This window comes from Mirounga angustirostris, unplaced genomic scaffold, assembly GCF_029215605.1.
Source record: "Mirounga angustirostris isolate CCGP_5_RB_7025 unplaced genomic scaffold, mMirAng1.0.hap1 SCAF_13, whole genome shotgun sequence".
Lineage (NCBI taxonomy): Eukaryota > Metazoa > Chordata > Mammalia > Carnivora > Phocidae > Mirounga > Mirounga angustirostris.
Window position 1 is genome coordinate 50,592,214 of NW_026991721.1, and position 21,638 is coordinate 50,613,851.

The 21,638-nt window shown below is 45.2% G+C and overlaps 1 protein-coding gene across 10 annotated transcripts in view; it reads left to right on the forward strand.

The window, feature by feature from the left end:
* Nucleotides 1-21,638, forward strand: part of TENM4 (teneurin transmembrane protein 4) — a 719,612-nt gene that overhangs the window by 68,226 nt on the left and 629,748 nt on the right. Inside the window, exon 1 of one of the 10 annotated variants that reach the window (XM_064576840.1) lies at nucleotides 15,841-16,159. The exons of the other annotated variants lie outside the window; for them this stretch is intronic. The gene's annotated coding sequence lies outside the window, so the exon portion shown is untranslated. Of the gene's footprint in view, nucleotides 1-15,840; nucleotides 16,160-21,638 lie in introns of those variants that run through there. 10 annotated transcript variants of the gene reach the window in all.

Genomic DNA, 21,638 nt, shown 5'->3' on the forward strand with positions numbered 1-21,638 from the left:
ACATTGGATTTTTATCTGTTCATTATTGCCCATGGTCTGTCTTCCCCCATTAGAATCTAAGCCCTACAGGAGCAAGGATGATCATTTGTTCATTGCTATGTCCCAAGTGCCTGGAACTCTATCTACTAGTATACAGTAGGTGCTCAGTAATCATTTGTGAAATGAAAGAATATCTACACTGTTGTTCTGCCCTCACTGTGAAGCCCCTTCTTTGAGAGGGAAGTGATGTAATAGCAAACAAGACAGGGTTTTTGGCATAGAGAAGCTTAATCTGGAAAATTTACTGACCTCATGAGCTACAGACACATGTGATGCTGGCTGGAGTATGTCGTCCTGAGAAAGCAGCTTTCGCTCTCAGCCTCATTCCTGCATGAAATTTACTGAAGTGATGAATTATACAGTCTGAATAAGTCACCGAGTTCACTGCTGTCATCCCATTTCCTCATGCACAGAGTAGAGATGACACTACTACTTTCCGATGTTTTTATGCCACTTTGATCAATGGGCCTCAAAGAGCAGTAATCATGGTGAGTAGGGTGGGTTCTGGATCCTTCTGGAGAGGCAGGTTTGCTAGGGGTGGGGAATGGGGTGGAAATGATGAGGACATTGGACATCTTAGAGGTAAGAAAAAGGAAGTTACCATCTATTGAGCACCTACTATGGACCAGGGTTGGCCCATGGATCAGGTGCTTCATATATATCGAATTATAATCTCCCAATCACTCAAAAAGTGGCGGGTTCAGCAACTCCCTGCACCCCACCCCCCCCAGGAGGAAACTGGGGCTTAAGGGAGGTTCAGTAGCTTGGCCAAGTACCATAGCTGCCATATGATGGAGGGGACTTGATACCAGGTCAGTCTGATTTCCAGGCCCATCATGTGGCCCTGGGTCCCCAGAGCTGCCTTGGAACATCCCAAGGGGGCTCTTGGCTTCTGGGAGCCAGGCCAAGCTGCTCTCTGAGTGTTATCTCCGTCTCCGGTGGGGGGAAAAGCACCAAGTCACAGGCACCACCTCCCAAGGTCTGTCACTGCTGTTGCTGTTCTCAGACCTCAGGTGCTGAAGGTGGAAATCCACGTTCATACCTCACCTGGTACGAACCAGCAGCGTCGGGCCTTGCAAAGCCCACTTTTTTGAGCCATCGATTCTTTTTTATCCCTGTTCCCCACTCTTATTTCCCTCCCCCACATGTTTGAAGTGAATCCCTTTGTTTATGTGTGTTCTTTTAAAGCAGCTATTGTTTTGTGTTTAGATCGTTTTAATATACATTGTGATGTTGTGCTGTAGACCTCATTCTGCTTCCTACTTTTAGCACCTGGTTTTCATGGTTCATCCATGTTGCTGTGTATCCGTTGTTTCTAACTGCTGTCAAATCATCCCTGTGTGCAGTTGCTACCTTTCCATACGCGTCCCCCCAGAGAGGGACACCAAGTGTCTAGCTCTCTGCCACTGCAGTGGGCATCCTCCCACGTGCCCCCACACAGGCCTGTGCGAGGATTGTGCCATTGTTAAAGGCTGTGTAGTGGGGGAGAGAGCACATGCGAACTTAGCTTGACTAAGGGGTTCCAGATTGCTCTCCTCTGAGGCTGCCCCAGTCTGTGCTCACCTTCACATGACACTCCTTATTTCCTACATCCCCTCATAGTCTCTGACACTTAGGGTAAAACTTTTTATTTTTGTTACCATGATGGGTGCAGGCATGGCTTATTGTTTCTTTCTTTCTTTCTTTCTTTCTTTGTTTTTACTTATTTGACTATAAGTGAGTCTGAATATGTACATAGCATGCTGGCCCTTTGGGCTTCTCTTCACTGAATTCTCCATATCCTTTGCCCGTGTGTCAGGTAGCGTTCCTGACATTTTTCTTGTTCACTGGAAGGAGTTCCTAGTGGAGTCTAACTATTAATCCCTTGTCACTTTTAGACAAGTATCTTCTCCCAAACTATATTCATCTATTAATTTTGTTGAGCAAATACTTTAATTCTGGGATTATCAAATTCATCACTTTTCCATCTTAGAATGTATGCATTTGGGGGCTTTGAGAAGTGCTTTCCCATCAGCAGATCACAAAGATATTCTATGTTTTCTTTGAATAACCATTGGAGACAGAGGGAGCATCATTCTTGTGTTCCTGCTAGCAGAGGGCTCAAGTTTATGAATCCCAGGCTGACATGGAGGGTAAAGAGTTTTTCTTTCTTTCCTTCAAAGGACCCCTAAGCCAACAGGAAGACGATTACGCAGAGAGGACTTTAATTAAATTTTCCATTTTTAAATTTTTCTGAACTTCAGGGGTGCTCATACCTCGTATCACAGAGGCAATGGGTAATGAGTGGAGGTGTCCCTCAGGAGCTCTGCTGCTATAACATCTTGTGGTGAGGAGGCCTGTGGTCCCGTCTCCACTCAAATCTGATAACCCTTGGTGTCAGGCACAGCGGCATCTGTGAAATTCATAGCTCAGGGAATGGAAGGGCTTCTGTTATTTGCTGGCGTTCACGCACAGGGCCTGTTCCTTATACAGACGAGTTCGACATGACAGCAAATCCTAGAAAGTCAAAGCAGGACGAGGGAGTTTGAATGTCACCCTGTCTGCAGACCCTGAGTGATGCTGTTCCTTATGGAACACCACGTGGCTTCTGAGTTGGAGATCTGGGACTAGAACCCAGGCTTCTTCAATGCAGGCCAGAGCACTGACTGCTCCACTTAAAAAGATCCCAGGCGTTGGAGACAGATAGTCCTCAGTAACAGCTGTTAATTTAATAATTATATCAATAAGTGTATCTACCACTGTGGTCACTGCTTTAAATGAGATATGCTCAGAGCTGTTAGATATTGGAAGAATTGGACCTACTCTCAGAAGAGAGAAGGTTCTAGGGAAAAAAAATTAGCTGAAATCTACAGATGAGTCCAACCTAACCTAGTAGAGAGGGGAGAGCTTGTTGAATGGATGGATGGACAGACGGATGGATGGACAGATGGATGGTTGGATGGTTGGATGGATGGATGATGGATGGATAGATGGATGATGGATGGATGGATGGATGGATGACTGTGATCCTGGCTTTAAGAGGTTAGTTGTTTCCCCACCCTGTTCTTTTTCTCTCACAGCCCAGGGAGGCCTGCTGGTAAATTATAAAGCCAGCAGAGGGGGAGGAAAGGAAGATCTCTTTCCCTGACTATCAATCCTTTGAGTATTTCACTTAAAGCTGAGCACCTGTTCTATTGCAGGACTCACCTCTGTCCCTGTCTGTTTCTTTGAACCCTACCACTGGTCCTTGGGAAGAGAAAATGCAAAAGAGGAAAAAGAAAAAGAAGGAAAGCAGTGCTCATCATGCTGAAATGTAATGCTCCTCTCTGAACGTCGGAAGATGAGCAATTACACATGCTGATTTCATCCACTACTTAACTCAGGGGGTGACGGCTGCTGTGGAAGAGGCTCCGGCGGGTTAAGTGCTGCAGCCCCGGCCCAGCTTCTGAAGCCTCTCTTGGAAACCTCGGAGACCGGCTGGTAATTGGCTGGTGTCCTTTCTAGTGACTCCTGGCCCTGCTGGCTGCGGTGACAGTTCCCAGTCAAAAACACCCCGGACATCATTCCTGGCTAGGATGTGGACTGTTCTTTTGTTCTCTAGGGACCCGAGACTGTCGAGACAAAAGAGGGTGGGGAAGAGATTCTGCAAAGAAATGAAAGCAGGCAGGAACGGGCTCGCATGCCTTGCCAGTGCTGGTCTTCTTGACAGAGCTTACCCATTACTGAAGTGGGAAAGGACGGAGGGGAAAACAAAAATCCCAAACATTTATTTGGCCTTTAGTGTGTACTAGGTACCTGTCGCCCCTGAATGTGGTCCGTCCTCACAGATGTTGACATTCCCATTGTGCAGGTGGAGAAATTAGTTTAATTAACTTGCCTGGGACAATGCTGGTGATAATGACAGCAGTTGGTATTTATCTGCCAGGCAGGCTAAGCTCTCACTGTGTATGAACCGATTCAGGCCTCACAATAACCCTGTAGGGTCGGTGCTGTTAGGATGCACATTTTTCAGGTAAGGAAAGTGAGGCACAGAGAGGTTGAGTATGTTGCCCTTGGCGAGTAGATGGCAGAATTGGGAGTACAACACAGGCAGATTGGCTCCAAGTCCCGGACTTTGTCCATTAGTTTGGAGGTTGGAAAGCAGTTCTAATATATACTCTAAAAATCCTTACCTTTTCGACCACACCCTGCCACCTTTTCCGTGATAAGCACGTGACTGTTACAAATAACGGTACAGGCAGCCGTTTACTGAGTGTTGGCTAAGAGCGAGCACTGTCCCTGTGGCTTCCAGTTGCTGTGTATTTACTTCTCCTTGTCTCCCGTTGAGGCTGGTGGAGACCCAAGCTCAGCGAGGTCAAGTGATCTGCCCAAAAGCCCACTGCTCACTGTGGCTCTGGGCCGCTTTCTAGATGAGATGGTTTGTTTCACTTGCTGGTGTGTTCATTACGCTCACGAAGCCATTCCTGGGGTCTTGAGCAAGTGGATAAACAGTGGGCCCGGCTGCTCTGTGCTGGGGGACGAGAGATGAGGCCTGCCCAGGGCTGCTGCCCTGGAGGAGCCCCCAGTCTTAGGGGTGGGGAGAGCTCTGGACACCTCCTCTCTTCCCACGGACCCAGCAAGCTAGAAATGACAGGACCCTGCCTCTCTTAACACCATGCTGGCTCTCTTTTGACTAAGGAAACAGCAGTCTCCACCGGCTTCAGTCAGATCCAGTTACAGCAAGAGCATGTCTCTATTATTATTGCTATTAATCTGACACAAAGAAGGTTTGAAACTCTTGATCATAAGACATAAAAGACCTCCCAAAAGGAGAGATCAATAACCATCCAAACTGTGGCTTTCTGAAGGCTTCAAGAGAGAAGTTTGGTTTTTTTGGTTGTTTCTTGGTCAAAGCAGGCCATTTGAATGTCACGTTTGTTCTGTCTCCTTTTCCTGCTCTTCTAATAATTTGGACCAAAATGATGATAAAATTGCTCCATTGCAGATGATTTCAGCAGGCTGTTGACACATTGGATTAGCATAAATGTTATTTCCAAAGCCCCAGTTCATATAGCCAAGAAAATTATAAACAAATAAATTATATATATATATTTTCTTCACAAGTAGCTATTGACTTAATGATGGCAGTTCTTCCATCGTACCTAATCAATAGCAGATGTGCATCAGGGAAGGTGTGATATGTATTAACTCCTGGCAGGAGGAATAGATGTTTAAAGGAACCATTTTCTTAAGACTCTCCTGGAGAGAGAGAGAGAGAGGGAGGGAGTCAGGGAGGGAGAGAGAATGAAAATAATCTTGCACCATACTGTGCAAATGTCCTCTTTCTGGCTGACTCACGGGAAGTGGCTGCTTATAAAGGAATCGTCCAATGAGAGTGTCAGGGCTTTTAGCAGACAAGCATGTATTAAGGTCAGAAGGAAAAAAAGAAAAAAAACAACATTTATTGAGCAGGGATTCCTTCATAAAGAAATGAAGGCCCAAGGCCCAAGAAAAAGCTTGTCTTAGGCAAGCCAACCAACCTGTGTTAGGATCAGGATGTGATTGCAGGTTTGAGAATTCCAAGTGTTGTTTCTACCTTTTGTAGTACTTTTTTTTTTTTTGGTATGATGTGTACATCATACTTACCTTATTATCATTATTGTTTTCTGATCCAAAGGAGAAGAAAATATTAATAAGTCTCAGATGGGAGCTGTGAGTGAGTGCCTGGTTCTTGACGGATATATGGCCCTGTGACTTATGGCAGAGCTCTGGAATGAATGATAGGGGACTTTCAGTAGCAACTGGTATCATTCATTCATCTATCAACCATTTATTATGATGCCATTTCTCCTGTGTTTAGATATGTTTCAGCTGCTGGCTGTCTTACAGGGCCTAGAGATATCAGAGGGAATAGATCATATCCCTTGTCCTCAAGGAGCTTACAGTGAATGTGGGGGAGTCTGGAAAATTGACAGCCCGGCACAATATGGGGGGCGTAATGGGTGTGGAATTAATATCTAACGTCAGGGCCAGAGGTAAAAATTGACTGTAGGTTATATTACCCTCAAGAACTTTGAAAAGAGAGATGATCACACTATGAGAAGCTCGAGGGAATTGTGGATTTACATTTCCCATCATTATTGGTCCAGGGCACCCCCTCTATCCAGGGCAGGTGCATGGGCTCTGGGGGATTGGCAGGTTGCTTACAGTATTTGACTCTGTCTCTGTGAGCCCCTGCAGACTGTGTAGTTGAAGCTGCATAGGAAACATGCTTCTGCCATGTACTTCCCCCCCCCCCCGCCCCCCCGCCATGCAGGGTGACAAATACCATGGCGAAGTTACTCCAAGGGGCTGGAGGAGCCCTGACCAGCCTTAGATTTCATCAGGAAGGTGACCTTGAGAGGGCAGCTCTGGAGAAGGGTCTTGAAGAATGACAGGGAAGCTCTGTGCCTCCACACGTGCTCTCCTGAGTCATCAGTGGTGATCCTGCCAGGGTCAGAGCTGGGGGTAGAGCAGGGGAGGGGAGGTCTGGTGGAAAATGCAGGGTCTATGGAATAGGCACATGAGAGCCTATTGTGCCCGTTGCTGTGAGGATTAAACAGATTAGTCATTTAGAGAGTCTAGACCTGCACTGTCTAATTGCCATCTACTTGCTTTCTATGGCTCTTGTGCACTTGAATGTGGCTGGTCCAAATTGAGCTGTTCTGTAATTATAAAATAGAAACCAGATTTCAAAGACTTAGTACCAGTTAAAAAAATACCATCTTTCCTGGTAGTAATTTTTCGTGTAGATTACATATTGAAATAATAAAGTTTTAGTTCTACTAGTTCAAATAAAAGCTCTTATTAAAATTAATTCCAGGGGCGCCTGGGTGGCTCAGTCGTTAAGCGTCTGCCTTCGGCTCAGGTCATGATCCCAGGGTCCTGGGATCGAGCCCCACATCGGGATCCCTGCTTGGCGGGAGGCCTGCTTCTCCCTCTCCCACTCCCCCTGCTTGTGTTCTCTCTCTCGCTGTGTCTGTCTCTGTCAAATAAATAAAATCTTAAAAAAAAAATTAATTCCATTCATTTCTTTTTACTTTTTAAAATGTGGCTACTAGAAAATGTTAAATTACTGATGCAGCTCACATTTTATTTTTCTGGGGCAGCGTGGATACAGACCAGCATCTGCAAACGATAGCCAGATGTGGCCACCACCTAGTCTTGTATGGTCCATGTGCTAAGGAGAGTTTTTACATTTTAAATGGTTAGAAACAAAATAAAGAGAAGCAGAATATTTGTAACATGTGTAAATTGCACGACATTCCAATTTTAGCATCCACAGATAAAGTCCTGTTGGGGCATGGCCGTGCTCGTGTTATCTGTATATTGTTGTGGCTAGTGCTACCGTGGGAGGGTGGGTAGCTGTGGCCCAGACTGTCCACAGCAGGGACAGAGAATGCACTTGTGTGCCCACAGAGCCCCGTTTCCCCACCTTGGCTCACTGTGTTCCCTCTGCCTGCAGTCTTCTTTTGTTCGCCTTATCCTTCAAAGCCAAGCTCAAGGCTACTGTCCTCGAGAAATGGCAACTTCCTCCTCTGCACTTTCAATACCAATAGGTGCCTGGGGAAAGTTACTCAACCTCAGTGAGCCTCAATTTTCTCATCTGTAAAATGGGACTGATAGTACCCACTCCACGGAGTAATCTTAGGGATTAAGCAATGGGTAGTGCCTTTCACATAGTGAGCGCTCAATAAGTATTGTGGTTACTGCTGCTATTAGTGCTTGAATGTATCTTGTGGAATTTACTGCATTCTGAACGTTGTCATATCCCACCATGAACTAAAATACTTCCAACATGGCTTTGTTCTCTTTGAGGACATGGAGAACATTCTCTCCATTCTGGATCCTCAGCCTGGACTTGGGAGGGGCTTAGGAAACATTTGTGACACATACGAGTCCATCTCTCCCTTTTATCAGATACAGTGATTGGCAAACACACACTCATCCCCTTTTCTTCATCCCCCCTGCCACCCTGGTCCCAGCCACTCTCCTCTTCTGTCTAGGTTACTGTTCCTAACCCATTTTCTCACCACCATCCTTGTCCTCTCCAACCAGTGATGCCCTGGTCAGTATTTAGCAACTGGTTGTTTGAAGCAGAGCGGAGCTGTGATTTGAAGTGTTTTCTAATTTCTGTGGTGCACATAGTCCCACTATGGTTGACTTCATGCTACCGACCTGATGTTGCCGAATGCGGAGTTGGGAAGAGGAGTACATCGTGACCCTCTCCAGTGTGTGGCCCACTGCTGCCCACCGCTACCTCCAGCTCGCTGTCCACTCCACTGCTACGGTGACCTTTCCCAGGGGACTCCCCTGCTTGGAGCCCGTCAGCAGCTTCATTGATCGCAAAAGAAAGTTTAAAGTCCTTAACACATTTTTGAACCTTATAGGACCCAGTTCCCTGCTGCCCCACTGGCCTTATCCCTATCACAGCCTCCCCCGCCGACCCGAGCTGGGCATTCTTGGGTTCCTCTGCAATGACACTTCCTTCTCTGGCTTTCTCGAGCCGTCCCAAGATCTGGCGGAGCTGCTCTTGTTCTTATACTATCCTGGCTCCTCCTACTTCCCTCGGCACTGTCATTGTGGCCGATCACTCAGCCAGCAATTAGGTGTGAACACTTGCCTCCCCACAGGTATAGAAGGTCCAGAGGGCAGTAGCTATGGTTGTCACGTTCATCGCCGTGTCCTCCTCACCTGGCACACAGCTTGGCAAAAATGTTTCTAGAATAGGTGATGGAATTGAGCGAAGCCTGGTTAGAAGGCAGCGGAGGTCAGCCTCCTGTGGGTATCAGACTTCTGTCTCTGACAGGAGAATTTTTTAACTGCTCAGAGTATATTTGATTAGGGGACCACTTGGGGTTGGTTTTCCAGCTGGCCAAAGGGAAGAGGCAAGACAGTCACCGTTCTCAACCACTCCTGAGTAGACTCTTCTCCAGTCCGGGGAACATGTCTTGAGGCACATTACACACCCAGCAGGTAATCCGTTATCCCATTTTTAAACCACTTTCCTGAGATCTGACGGACAAAAGCTGTAGATGGGTGCATACAAACTTGCTGCGTTTGGCGGTAAGCACAGACCCATGAAACCATCAGCACAATCAGTGCCGTGAACTTAGCTACCACCCCTGCAGGTTTCCTTCCATCTGGCAGGATTTAAACGCCCAGGGTCTTGTTTGCTTTAAAATCTCATGATTTCAAAAACCTCGCAATTAGAAGAACCTGGAGTCATTCGTAGTGTAGTCGCTGCTGGGAGCTCTGAGGCTGACTAACTCATTCGGGGCTGTGATGGTCCTAAGAAGGAGGAGGGCCGACGGGCTGGCGCTTTTACTTCATCAAAGACCATACAGACACCTTATCCCAATTCTTTGGGAAGAAAGTTGGCACAACAGAGAGATGTTTACTGAAAGTCTAACGGGTATTTTGGGGGCAGATATGGTGCTAAACATCGCGGCCCAAAGCCTCTTGATGCCGCGATTTTAAGCACGAGAAGTTGAAAAACAATTTGTTCCTCATACTCCGCTAAATCTTTGTAATTACATATATTTTTGCCAGAAGTCTGAGTGGCAATCCCATATTTATCCTGCAATCAAAGCCATTGTGGATTACCAGCTAAATACCTCATTAGGAAGATTTGAAACATGTCTCCCAAAGGTTTTTGTTTTCCTCTTAAAAACAACTACATCTTAAAGAAAAAGCAACGTATCTGTTGTATTAATGTCTCTAGCTGAGTGATTTTGAGTATTCCTGGTAAATCTACTCGAGAAAAGAGATAAATTATAGGGACCGATTTTTAAAGCAAATACAGGACAACTAGTGTAGTAGATGAGGCCACTGGTAAGAGATGCAGACTGGCCTGGCATTTACAGCGGTGTGAATTTGAGCCTCTGTGTGACCTGAGCCTCAGTTTCCTTATCTGTAAAATTGAGATTATAGTACCCTACCTCGAAGAGCTGTTGCTGGATGAAATGAGATAGAGCAGTGTCTGGCAAGGAACAGACATTTGATAAATGCTCATTATTTTTATTGTCATTGTGATTAATATTATCATATAGCAATGTATTCTCCACCAGTAGATTTTCCTCCTTTGTATTTTTACAATATCTTTTTCACACCTGTGAGGATTTTAGTTAGATACATATGCGTCTTGATACCACTCTTGATGGAGGTCAGTAGAACAAAACGAGAGAAATTCAGCCTTGGGAAGGGAAAAACTAAAGTTGATGAGGGAGGTGGAGGAGAGAGAGACGGAAGGAGGAGCTCTCCCCTGTGCCTCCAAGGCCCGGTCCCCCATGGCAGGCCCAGAAGCAGATATAAGATGCTGACTCGGAGCAGGGTGACGAGGTCCTGACATGCTGAGGGCATGGGCAAGGGCATGGGCATGTAGCCCGTGGGCACAGGGACCGTGTCTGTCCCATTCCCTGCTTTATCCCCAGTGCCCAGCAAGTGTGTTATTTCCAGATAAGAACACTACATTCATTAAGAAGGACCGGATCCAGAAAAATTCCTTTGACTTGATATTGCTTGTAGCTAATCAAAGTCCACAGACATCTCACTGAAATGATGTGGGAGGGAGATCCTGAAGTGTTTCTAGCTAGCAAAGACTGGAATATGAAAATGAAATGTAGGGTGTGTTATATAAAAATAAGATGGATAAAATGGCCTTTTTTATATGTGCCATCTGTTATTTCTTCTTTAGTTTAGTGAAACAACATGAAGAGATTTCCGAAGTTTATTCATAACCTTGGACCTGCAACCTTATTTTTTTCCAAAATAATTTCTATGATAATTACACCTGAGTGAGAGTTGCTCTGTGCCAGACACTTTGTCCATTGTCTCATCTCCTTGTCAGACCAACCCTGGGAGGGGTTTTCAGGTGAGGATATGGGAACTTCAGGGACAGCTGTTTCACAGACAGATTGTACCACAGCCACACAGCTGGGATGTGTCAGAGCCCGAAGTCAAACTCAGGCCAGTCAAATTCTAAATCCATAGAGTCCCGACATTATAAGTTGTCTTCTGATAAAGTGTTACATTTCCCATATGCAAATTTTTCTACCTACAGGTTGGGGGAAGAAAGCTTCACATCAAGATGAGTCCCCAACTCAAATGCCTGTCAGGATCAGGCAGGTGGAGCAAGTGGGCTGGGTAGGGACTGCGGCAGCAGAGAATCTGAGGAGGCCTTCTAGAGGGGACAGTGGCAAGTCAGCTCCAGCTCATTGTGGCTGAAAGGGAATGCAGGTGTTTTATCACCATGTCTGTTAAGGTTCCAAAACAAACTGAAAATCCAGATTTTTATGTGAAATGGTAGCATTTTAATTTATTGTCAATTAATGTGATTTAAAGAAAAAAAAAACCGCTATGCAAGCCCAGCAAAACAGGTCAGGGCTGCTTTCTGAGGGGCACTGTGCTCGTTCCAGCAGCTGCCAGTGCTAATATTTTAGAACCCTCTCCTGGGACTGTTGTTTGGTACAAGACAGTGGGCCACACGAGGAAATCAGTCTAAGAGTAATGGTTAAAACTCATTGACTACTAAGTTATGTGCTGGCCCGTTATCTACATTATTTTATTTACTATCCCAGCACTTTTATGGGATATTCTTATCCTTCTCTTACTAGTGAGAAAACAGATTCAGGGAGGTTAAGAGACTTGCCCAGGGGCGCCTGGGTGGCTCAGTTGTTAAGCATCTGCCTTCGGCTCAGGTCATGGTCCCACAGTCCTGGAATCGAGCCCCACATCGGGCTCCCTGCTCCGTGGGAAGCCTGCTTCTCCCTCTCCCACTCCCCCTGCTTGTGTTCCCTCTCTCACTGTGTCTCTCTCTGTCAAAAACATAAAATCTTAAAAAAAAAAAAAAAAAAAAAAGGAGACTTGCCCAGAGGGACAGAGTTATGAAATAGCAGAGTGGGACTTGAACCCAGGTCTACCTGGGTTCTAAATCTGTACCACTAACCTCTGCCCTGTATTGTCTCCCACAGATTCTATTATTACCGAAGAGCTGCCCCAGGCATTTCTTTGTTCGGTACCCATTGTTCCCCAGGATTGAATGTCAGAGAGTGTGGAACCTTGTTCTGGAAATGAACGCTTTGCCTGGAAAAGCGTCAGTCTTCCAAGTAGAGTGCTTTGTGCGTCGTAAAACCTTCAGTTTTGCTCCATTATATTTTGGGTCCATGAGGGATAGATTGCAGTTCATGCCTTCCCGCTGATTAGAGCATCCTATTTATGTGTATATGGCGCCGATTAGACGGTGCGCTTTGCAGAATTAGCTCCCTGATGAACAGGTAGTATTTCTCCCTGTGCTGACATGCAGCAGCTGTCTGCACTCATTGTGTTCAAGCCTCTGCACCTGGAACTGGGATGCCAGGGGACATGGTACAGAACTCCCAGTTACATGTCTAGCCCTCAAGTTCAAAGATGTGTGAGACCAGGTCCTAGTGATCGTGCCCCCTTTGCTACTTCTTAGGTGAGTCTACACAAGCCATTTAATTGGTCTGGGCCTAGTTTCTTCATCTGTCAAATGGGAATGATCTTTTTCCCCTAACCAAATGCAGGGATCCGGTCCAGAAGATCTTCTGGATCCATCTGGTTTTGCTCCTGTGTCTGTGATTCTCTGAGTCTCTGAATATGTGCTAAGTGTTGAGGAACTCAGGACCTAGTGTTTAGATGTGACTGGTAATTAAGCATATGTTTGGTGTGCATGGCACAGATTTTATTTTTCTGCATGGCAAGCTAGTTGTCCTGACCTCATTTTTTGAGTGATCTATTCTTTCCTTACATTGATTTGAATTGCTGCTTCCAGCCTGTATCAAATCCAACATGTGCAGGGCCTCACTTCTGTTGATATATTCATTTATCCCCCCATCTTGAACACGGTAAGTAATATGGTTTGATATCTGGAAAAGCCACTGACCCTTTGTGGTTCTTCTTTTTCAGAGTAATCTGTTTTGTACCAGTCAGGGTCTCAGCAGCAAATAGATGGTGTATTCAAACCAGGTGACCCAAGAGAGTTTAATGAGGGGACTACTTATGGAGGCGAAGGCAAGGACAGGACCCATCAGGGATGGCGAAATCCCCAGCCCCTGGCAACAGTGGGGAGCCTAGGGGATGAGGGAGGAACACAAGTGCTGGCATCAAAGAATGCAGTTCATGGATGGGGATGGGTTGAAGGGCTTGAAGCTGATGAAGGCACAGTTTGGTTCATACTTCAGAGTTATCACTCTGGCATTATGGTGCAGATGGGAATGAATCCAGCAGAGAACCAGGTTTGAAGCTTAGTGAAAACGAGCACTCTAAACTCATACATTTCCAACAAGTTACATTTCACTGCAATAAACACCAAGGATCTCTTTTCAACTAAAGATGCTAGAGGAGTCTGGGGATGGTCATTGAGCTTAGCTTCTCACGCTTCCCACACTGCTCACGGTGGTGGCGCTGATATTAGACCCCTCAGACCTTCTATCTCCATCCACATTACTCCAAAAGTCCCATAAAGTCGCTTTAAATGTCATCGGAGTCTGACATCTGGGTTCCAGGGCCGATGCCCCCGGCGCCATCTTGCCACACTGTTACAGATTGCGCATAATTGCTAGGCATCATTTACACAGAGTCATGTGCAGCTCTGTAATGTGACCCAAGGCTGTGGCATACACAGTATAGTTCGGTCTGCTGCATCACAAGGCCTAGGGGGCACTGGGCAGAGCAGGCCTTGCAAGGGCAACCACCCAACAGGGGTAGTTGCCAGCCTTTATCCAGGTAAGGCTTACAGGAGGCAGAGATCACTTGGGGACCATTTTTAGTCCATTTGGGGACATGATGGGCGTGAGATTCCTATAATACATTCTGCAAAGCAGGCATGAGAGGGTTAATGAAAGAAATTCCCCTCTTAACTTTATGATGCTATCTTATAGATAATGAGCAGTTCTCATCAATAGCCTGTTTATTCGTAGAAGTTACGTTTAAATAAAGTCTCAAAAGGATTAGGCTTTCAGATGGCTGAAAATCTGACAGCCCATCTAGCCATTCATATCCCAGAGACTCTTCAACTTGATCGTTGTAACTGGGATTTGCACTTGAAGTGGTTTCTCCTGTCATGAATGCCAACTGTCATCCTCATTTTATTTCCTCAATTTTGAGGGTTGATAGATGGTATAGCACAGCCCTGCATGGTCCTTGGTAATTCCATTGACTATAAACTTGGCCACAGACACATGCCTACTTCAGCTGAGAAGGGAGAGGTTCTTTGTGTGGCTGGAATCAACACACTGATCCCAAGTGGAAAGAAATGCTAGTCAGCTTCTGTATTTCATGTACATACCCTTTTTTGATGACCTACCACCTAAATTATTAAAATTTCGGGGGAGACATTTTAAAACTTATGAACTGCACCAGGATTTTTGGAAATGAGTTTAACAAAGCATTCACTGTATGCCCAGCCCAGTGTGAGGAACTGGGACTTGGGAACGGGAAGATAGAACTTCTGCCCTCCCAGAGTTAACAGAGAAGTCAGACGTGTAAATAAACTATGATATGGCAAAATAAATACTATCATCAAACTGTACATAGCACTGTGGGGACCCATGGAGCAAGAGGCTATGGTGTTGTATGGAGAATTTGAATAGAAGAGGGATTATTTTGTATTTGAAGAGACTTTGATGATGATGATAATTTTTATCTAAATGAGCGAGTAGAGGGAGGTGTAAAAAAACCAAAACACAATTTTTTTTAACATTTTTAAGTCTGAACTGCAGTGTCTACCCTTCCTTTCTCTACCCCCATGCCCCAGCACCTTGGCACGTTTTTAGTTTTTGTTTTGTTTTGCTTTTATAAAAAATTTCAAACTTATACAAAACAACAGGCTAATACAATCACCCCCGTGTGTGTGCCACCAAGCTTCAACCATTACCAATACCTGGCTATTGGATTATACTGAGCATATTATCTGTAAATACTTCAGCACGCATCTCTAAAAAATTAAGATTTCCTCACCACAAAAATTATCCAAAGCCATAATCAGGTATAACTCATTGTGAAGAAGTCCTTCATGACATCAGCTATTCACTCAATGGCCCTGATTGTCTTGTAGAATTTCACAACCAGTAATTTTTTTAAAGATTTATTAATTTTATTGAAGCGGGGAAGGGGAGAGGGAGAGAGAGAATCTACAGCAGACTCCCCATTGAGTGCAGAGCCCAACGTTGGATGCTGGGCTTGATCTCAGGGTCCTGAGATCATGACCTGAGCTGAAATCGATAGTTGGAGGCTTAACCGTCTGAGCCACCCACATGCCCCACAACCAGTTATTTTTAATAATACATTTATTTTTTTCTGCCAATAAAAAGAAAATGGGCCTTTCTGTTTTTTCAAAGAAATCCAGCTTGCAAAAATGCATAAAAGTACAATGAAAAATAAAGGTTTTTGGTTTTTTTTTTTTTCATTTTTACCGCATTATCATCAGTATGTAGCATAGTGCCTGTCCCATATGGGTGTTCAGTTAGTGTTTAGTGAATGAAGGGAGGGGAGGAGGGAGAGCGGAAGCTTAGGAAGTTAGAACGGAAAGTAGAAAGGAAGGAAGACCTGAACCTCTAGCCTCACTACCAACATCAATTTTTTGAATGCAGCTTTTTACAAATACATTATTTGCCCCCAAATAATGGGTGGTTCAGTCGGTTCAGCATCTGCCTTCGGCTCAGGTCATGATCCCAGGGTCCTGGGATCAAGTCCTGGGATTGAGTCCTGCATCAGGCTCCCTGCTCAGTGAGGGGTCTTCGTCTCCATCTCCCTCTGCCCCTCCTCCTGCTCGTGCTTTCTCTCCCTCAAATACAATCTCTAAAAAAATACATAATTTGGTATTCCTGTGACCATACTGTGCGTACAGTTATGTATCCTGCTTTCCCCATGTGATGACGTGAGCAATTTCACTGGGTCCACAGGTGAATGACAGGATTCCCTGCCTCTGCTTTGCATCCTGAGCATCTGAGCGTCCCCAGTCCTGACCACGGCCTCCTCCCCATCTGGCCAGAGCTCCCTGGGAGAGAGCTTCACCCCCAGGCTGCCCCATCATCATGGTTTCCCAGGCCTCTGAGCAACACGATGTAATACTGGCATTTACACAGCTGGTACTGTGCTAAAGGTCAGTTTTAAAATATTTATCGTTTAATTTCCTGAAATTGTCTACCCCATGTTAGAGGGGGCACTTTCCTAAGTGGATGGAGAGGTAATAATTCTAAGGCATTTGGGAAGATCCTTCATCTAGCAGACTGCTGTGATTACAGCCCTGGTTTTCGCAGCATCCAGAAGCCTCTCGGATGGGAGTGCTGTGAAGGAGTGATATGTCTGGGGGCAGCCCCACATGGTGGTAAATCAGGCTCTGGGCATGGTAATGACTGTGTTAACATTTCAAAGTGGAAACATTTCCATTCCATTTAGTCTACTTCCATCTCTCAATTAACCTAATGCATAGTGATGCAGGAGCTATTTTGCTGTTCCAGGAACTGAGTGTTCTTGTGGTGTGTCTTACAGTGCGCATCTACCTGTAAACACACACCACACTCGGACACATGAAACTCTGGTAGTTGTTGCTAGAAGTGGGCCAGAGAATTGAAGGGGTTATCCACCCAAGGCATAAATTTGACCCCCCCAAAGTCATCAATTATTTCCGCCCCCCTTTCCTCTTTTGGAAGGAGAACTTGGTGTCAAGGGGTTGTTCCTAGAATGATTTAGTACCCTCTGTGCCATAGACAGGACTTTGTGTGCTCTCTCAGCAGTCACTCGGCTGTTTAAAATGTCTCCCTTATACATGCTTCAGGAACTGCCAAGACTGTGGGTTATGGTCAGGGCGCTTACGAGCAGGGATGATCAACTCCACTCTTGATAAAGATGTCTGTACAACTTGGATCCTCCTAGTTGAGTTGAGCCAGGAGGCTCAGTGGGAGTGGAGGACATCTGCACACGATATGGAGCCTCGAGTAATTCCCTGGAACCTGGCTTGGGATTGCCCTGCTACTTCCTTCCAGGCTGTGGGCCTCTTCTGTATGTCTTCATCCAAAGAGCCATCTCTGAAGTCAGGCTGATGTCAGAGCCTGCGATGTAAGTGGCCTCAGAACAGGAGAAATATCTTGAACCAAATCTGCAACGTGTGCATCTTTGGGGACACTTAAAAGAATGTGTTGCATTTGAGAGCATGCCATTTGTTGAGGAACTTCTAAGTAAGAGGCTGTAGTCCTCAGCCAAGGCGTGTGTTAGTTACTGTGTTGTGCAGTGGAACTTTTCAAGGGGGCTGTTCGTGTCACTTTGTCACTTGATCAACTGTCTCCTGCCATGGTAGAGCCAGCATTACATCTGCTCTGTCTTCTGGCTTGTTTGGGGGGGGTTGGGAAGGAAAGGGAGGGGGAGAGGGTCTCTGCCTGGGTCCTGGGGCAGCTTTTTCTTGTCTTTAAAATAAGGCTAACACCCACTCGCTAGCAGCATTCTGATGTTACAGAAGAAGAATCTTTTAAGATAAGTAGGCATCAAAAAAAATAGCTCTCATTATGTTATAATATCTGTTGTGCATATATAATGGAAATGGATATATATGGATATAGAGTGGAAATGGTTTCTGAGAGCAAGTACCAGATTGTGAAACAAAGAACCGAAAAAAAAAAAACCCCCAAAACCCCACCAAAAACATTTTTCTATTAGATATAAACATGAATAGGAAAGGTTCTGCAGATTATTTCCTTACCCAATACAAGAACACTTCCATCATTCAGGACTAACAATAGTGTTGATGGTAATGACCTTGATTCATTTGTGAATACCACTTTACTGTTTACAAAGCCCTTTTATATCTATTATCTTGCTTGATCCTCCTCATGACCCCACTAGACAAATATTGCGGGACTTATTATTTCCATCTGACAAGGGAGAAACCTAATGCACAGAGGGCTTATGTGGCTTAACTGGGGTCAAGTAGTGAGTAGAGTCTGACGAGGAGTCTGAGCAGCCCCAGAAGTAGTCTTGTTCTTTCTCCGTGCTGTCTTGTAGACAGTGTGCTGATGGTGGTGGTAACTACCCCGTATTACTCTTGGTGCTGCACCAGGAGCTTGGACAGTATTTCACATGCATTCACTTGTTTGTCTCGACAGCAACCCAAGAGATAGGAACAATTATTATTCCTCTTTAGTAGATGAAGAACTTGAGGGTGGAGAAGGTTGTTACTTGCCTAAGATTACCCAACTAGTTAGGAGGACCTGAATCCAGGATTCCAGAACCCTCTTATAACCACTCCTCCACACTCTTACAGAAAAGGTTTAAACACAAAAGGGAAAGTTCTCTCTCCTCTCCTTGGATCCATGTCTAGACGAAGGGATGGGCACCCGCTGGCTGACACTCACACCTTGCACTTGCTCTGCTCAGATGCCCCTGACACTGATGAGACCCACCACCCAGGTGGTTCACAGAGCCCCTGCCTGGCTGCACTGTGCGGGCTTCCAGAGTTGTAGATCTCAGGAATGTGGAAGAGGTTCTGCCAGACGTGGGTCCTTGAGATAGAAAATGCTTTTTTATTTTTCCCTGCAAGTTTTTGACTCGGGCTGCTAAAAGGATCAGAGTAATTTTCATTTCTCATCTTGACAAACACTCAATTGTGTAAATTTGTTCTGCTGAGGCCCCGTGATTCATCACTCCTGTCTCAGATAATTCAGCTTTGAGCCGAAGCTCTGATTATAGCCTCCTGGCTGTGTGACTTTGGCTAAGGCACTTTATTAGGTCTCTGTTCTTCTCTGTAAAATGGGAGGCTATGACATGTGACTCACCTTCCCCCTGTAATTTTTTTTACGCTTTTATGAATTTTTAAATTAATATTCTGTGGGCCTTTTAAAATTCTAAATATTTATATTGTACATTTTCATCATACATTATTTTAACAGCTTTATTGAGATAGCATTGATATAAAAGTTACATACATTTAAGGTATACAAGTTGATGTTTTGATATACATATACCTTGCGAAATGATCACAATTAAGGTAATTAGCATATATGTCATCTCTGTAGTTACCATTGCGTGTGTGTGCATGTGTGTGTGTGGAAGGGGGCATGAGAAGATTTCTTTCAAGATCTGTCCTCTTAGCAAATTACAAGCATACAGTACAGTATTGTTAACTATCATCACCTCGTGATTTTTGTGAAAATCAAATAAAATCATATATATGGTAATTCTTGGTAATTCATCAATACTCTGCACACATGGACTATTATTTTCTTCATGCCGCTTATCTTTAGGACAGACTTAAACCCTTTGGGTTTCAGATTCTTTTCGTTTTCTATTCTGTTGTTGGTTTTTGCACATGTCACACTGAGAATTATCGTGTATCCTTGAAACTTTAATTTTTCAGCGGCAATCAGAAATGGTCCTGGTTTTGTCTTCTGAAGCTACTGCAAATTAGGATCCTTTTATACATGGAAACACTTAAGTATTTGGAGGCAGGCTACTGCATCACGACCCTTTCCTTTTCTAAGTAAAATGCCACTAGCTCTTTGAACCACACAAAACAGTGGAGACTTAAGCTTTGAAGCAGGCAGAGCTGATGCATTCCTTGGCTCTGTATAACTTCATGTGGACTCACTCAGCCTCAACATCCTCCCTGGTGAAATGGCACCAAGTTCTTATGAGAATCTGAGTTGAAATAATAGGAACTTGCCAGAGAGTACCATTCACTAGATGTCCATTTCCCTTAGCTTCCTTCGAGATTCCCTGGGATTTATTTATCAAGACCCTGGGTACAGTTTGTCAACCAGCCTTACCTTCCCTGAACTTACCTGTTTCTCGGAAATAGCATAATATAATGCTATGCTGCTAATGTAACATAATGTTGATAACACAAAGATGCTATTTGATGAGAGCTTCTGATGTGCCAAGCAGAGTGTAAAGGGCTTTTATGTCACTTTTTTTTTTTTTTTTAACTTCTCAGTCTGGGAGATAGTCATTATAAACCCATTATGTACGTGGAAAAACCAGAGTCACACAGAAAACGAAAAGCAGGCCCTGGATTTAGCCTCTATGAACAAAAAGTGGGGATCTGTGTTGTATCCCGGAGCTAACTTCTATAAAGGCCCAATATGATAAATATTTTAGGTTTTACAGGTCACACAGTTTCTGTCACAAGTGCTCGACTCTGCCTTGTAGAGGAAGGCAGCCATAGATGGTGTGTAAACAAATGGTCGTGGCCCTGTGCCGATAAAACTTTATTCACAAACCCAGCTAGCCGGGTCTGGCCCCCAGGCCAGAGTTTGCCAGCCCGTGCTGCCTGCCTCTGTACTGCACTGTCCGCTCCTTCCCCCCACCCACCACTTTAATTTGTCTTGTTCTTTTACTTCAGTTGCATATCTCTGGCCAGTTGATGATGAGTATTTCCTTTGTAGCTTTTCTTGGCAGTAGGTCCATAAGCTATAAGCCATTTTTACAGCATTTCTGATTTGCCTGGTTGATTATGTGTTTCTCATGTACCAGGAGGCACATCAGACTCATTTATGAACCGTGATACATTAGAGGTCGTCACAGCTCCAGGATGGCATGTTTGTGGAGTGACAGATGAGACTTAGGAAGTCAGGCAATTCACCGAGTCGGCTATGTCAGGTTCAAGGTGAAGGCTATTTTTCCCCCTTACAAGTCTGTCCAGAGTGAGATTGCTTAGGTCAGAACACCTTCCCGGGCTTGACCATCACAATGAAGGCTCTCTCTCTCTCCAAATCATCAACCAGAAGCCTTCCCTCTAAAATCTGTTTTATCAGATAGATTTGAAGGGGAGGAAAACCCCCAAAGAAAACAAATTTAAACTAAATCAAACTGAAAAATAAGGTCATGGAATGTCAGAGATGATCTGGCCCAGGGAGGGAGATGTGTGGCGCTCTCACTCATGGCGGACAGAGCTCCTCTGCGTCTTCATGGTGCCTACTGCTTGCCTTTCTTCCCAGTCGTGTAAAAGTATTTAGGGCCCACAGAGCTCCACGTCCCTTCCCCTTCACCAACCCCCTAATTCAGAGATGGGTTTATCCCAATATTTAGGGACTGTTCTTGTTCGTACACTGCTGCCTGCCCAAAGGGGGTACCCATCTGCAGGGGGCTCCCATCATCCTCTCTTTCCCTTGCATTGTCTTTTTCCTTCCTACATCTTCATGGGGCACTTGAGTTTGGTGCATGGTGATAAATCTGTTGTAGGTCTGTTCTTTCCTCTGCCTCCTGCTGTCTGCTTAGCTCCCTCATGCTCCTTCTCTCCATTCCCTCTTCCATCCCTTCCTTCTCTCTCTCCTTTCTCCCCACTGGAAAGAGCTCTCAGAGCCAGAATGGAGGCTGCTGTGGGACTAGCTAGCAGCCCTCAGAGAGAACAGGAGACAGGTGTCCGCCCCTCCCCCACTCTCCCGGTCCGCCTGGAACCACCCGCCCCTAATCTTCCGTGGGGGCTGCACAACCTGCTGTCATCCATTCGCACAAATCAATTAGCTGCAGACAGTCATGCTGTGTGGCTCTCCCATCCCACACATGTCCCCGGGCAGCGGTGTGAGGAGGCCATTTGGAGAGAGGGGCTATTTAGTGGGGGACTGGGCATGAGTGGGGCAGGGGAGACCCGA